Genomic DNA, 3,072 nt, shown 5'->3' on the forward strand with positions numbered 1-3,072 from the left:
CCTGGTTTCGGGTCCCCCAGGGCTTCAAGACTTCACCAAGTTTGTTTAGAGAAGTGTTTGCTACTGACAGAAAATTTTCCAACCCAAGAGACTGGATGCACTCTGCTCCAATATGTTGATGACCTCCTGCTCACCAGAGTGACCTGAAACTTGCTGGAAGGGAACTCGAGCACTACTCCAGCTTCTCCCCCAGGCAGATACAAGGTCTCAATGAAGAAGGCCCAGATCTATGGTACTCAAGTGCAGTTCCTAAGATTCATTCTGCCTAAAGGACAGTGTGCTCTCAGGAATGAACATAAATAGGTTTGGTTGGTGGCAGCCTTAGCTGTCTGGTCTACCAAGCCCAGGGTGACGGCGTCTTCCCCTCTCTGGTGTCCTCAGCCATGGATGATTGCCACTTCCTTCAGCTCCTAGACTACTTTTAATAATTGGCAGATTTCTTTTCTTTAAGAAAGTACAGTTAAAAGGAAGAGAGAGGAGTCTTCTCTCTCAATATAATGCCCCATGAACATGTAGCATGGCAAAGGCATGTTGTGAGTCCATGTAGATGTTTATCCTCTTATCAGCTGCCAATGTTAGGGCTCGGATTAATGCCCAGAGTGGCATAAATGGGCTGGTGGTAGATGGGCTGCCTCAGTCGGCAACCAGGAGACAACTGCACGAGTTCCTGGGAGCAGCAGGGTTCTGTAGGATTTGGATCCCGGGCGTTGCTGAGAAGCCCAGACCACTGTATGAGCTACTCAGAAATCCAGAAGAGGCCCTCGTCGAATGGGGACCCCTCCAAGAGTAGGCTTTCCAGCCCAGAAGAGGCCCTCGTCAAATGGGAACCCCTCCAAGAGCAGGCTTTCCAGGATCTCAAGTCAAGTCTTGGGGAAGCCCTGGCTTTGGGGCTCCCAAACATCACCCAAGAATTTAATCTGTTCATATATTTAAAAAAGGTCAGATAGCACTAAGAGTTCTGACTCAGCCCATTGGACCTTGGGAGAGACCCATCACCTACCTAGGAGACTCAACCTTACGACATCTGGATGGCCCCCTTGCCTGCAAGCTCTTGCAGCCACTGTCTAATTAAAGAGGCAGACAAATTAACCTTAGGCCAAGTTGTCAATGCCCAGGTCCCTCACTTGGTGACTACCCTGATGAACACTAAGGGATATAAATGGCTAACCAGCTCTTGGGTGGCCCACTACCAGGGCTTATTGATTGGAAATCCTCAAATTAGACTCCAGTTCTACAGACCCTCAACCCCACTAGCTTCTTCCTGGCCATGCTGGGGCCTCCTGACCACAACTGTGAAGAGGCCCTCAACAAGGTCTTTTCTGGAAGGCCACTGACCTCACTCTTTCCTGACCTCCCTCTTGCCACTGACAGTAGCAGCTACATGAAGGATGCAATTTGATATGCTGGCTATGCCATTACCTTTCAAGACACAGTGCTCGAGGCTTGGGCACTGCCCCAATAAGATGGTCAGCTCTGGGCTGAACTCTGGGCGTTAATCCGAGCCCTAAAATTGGTGGCCAATAAGAGAGGTAAACATCTACGTGGACTCACAACATGCCTTTGCCACCCTACGTGTTCCTGGGCCATCGTATCGAGAGAGAAGACTCCTCTCAGCTAAAGGAAGGACAGTTAAAAACAAAGACGAAATTTGCAAATTATTAAATGTAGCCTGAGAGCTGAAAGAAGTGGCAATCATCCATTGCAGAGGACACCAGACCGGGGAAGACCCTGTCACCCTGGGCACGGCAGACCGGGCAGCCAGAGCTGCTGCCAACCAAACCCCGACTGCTGTAACCAGAGTGTTATAACTCACAAGTCTCCCAAAATTCCCTTATATGTAAATCTTACACTCTACTTAAGAGTTAAGGGGTTAAGGGACCAGCAGATGACGTATGGCTATGTCTCTGGACTCCCATGTAGTCGACCGTGGTTTGAGTCCCAGACCTGGTGGCTTAAATTCACACCGGGCATGTGTGTGTGTGTGCCCTAGATCCCGAGAGGAGAATGGAGGAGAAGGGATTGCAGCGTGGCCATCCCCCTGGGGGGGTGATTTCTCACTTTCTATCTCTCTGTCTCTCTGGCGAGCGCATGAGCCCTATATCAAAAACCTCTCCAAAAAAAGAAAAAAAAGCGCTTTTTTATAGAACATTTTTTAAAAATATTAAATAAAACAATTTTTTTTTGGAGAGGTTTTTGCTATAGGGCTCATGCGCTCGCCAGAGAGACAGAGAGATAGAAAGTGAGAAATCACCCCCCCAGGGGGATGGCCATGCTGCAATGCTTTCTCCTCTATTCTCCTCTTGGGATCTTGGGCACGTACGCACATGCACCCGGCGTGAGTTTAAGCCACCGAGTCCGGGACTTGAGCCTCAGTCCTACGTGGGAGTCCAGCGACATAGCCATTATGCTAACTGCTGGTCCCAAATATAAAACAACCTTGATAGACCCAGTACCTTTTATTTCTCTAAAATGTAAAAAGTCAAAAGTAGATCATATTAAACTTAATATATATATATGTATATACACTTTTTTATTTAACTTTATTTTAATTTGACCAGAGAGAAAGAGAGAGGGAAAGTGAGAAAGCAAGCCTCCAGGTCTGGCACTGAAGCCGTGATCAGCCATGTGGGAGTCCAATGCCTTTAACCACCACGCCACCCCTTGGACCCCCCTTCACCTTTATATTAATCGGAGTACTTTAACTTACTTTAAAACGACTCAAACATTTTATGAATATCTACTATTTAATTTCTCATAGCATAACTTTAAGTTCTCAAATTACTGAAAAGTTTATTTGTAAACATTAAATTTATAAACACTTCATTTATTTTTATAAGCATTATGTTTTAAGAGCAAGCAGGGAGTTTGGTAACTAAGGTGCTGGGTCTTACATGGCCGACTGTGCAGTTCAAGGTTCAAGGTCTGGACCCTGTGGTCTGAAAAAGATGCTGGGCACTATGCCTGTGTGCCCAAAACTCCCAAGAAGAGAATGAAGAAGGGATTTTTGGCCTGACCATCTCTTCTCAGTGGTAATTTCTCACTTTCCTTCTCTGTCTCTCTCTCTCTGGTAAA

The sequence above is a fragment of the Tupaia chinensis genome, unplaced genomic scaffold (genome assembly GCF_000334495.1).
Source record: "Tupaia chinensis unplaced genomic scaffold, TupChi_1.0 Scaffold139585_1, whole genome shotgun sequence".
In the NCBI taxonomy this organism is placed as follows: domain Eukaryota; kingdom Metazoa; phylum Chordata; class Mammalia; order Scandentia; family Tupaiidae; genus Tupaia; species Tupaia belangeri.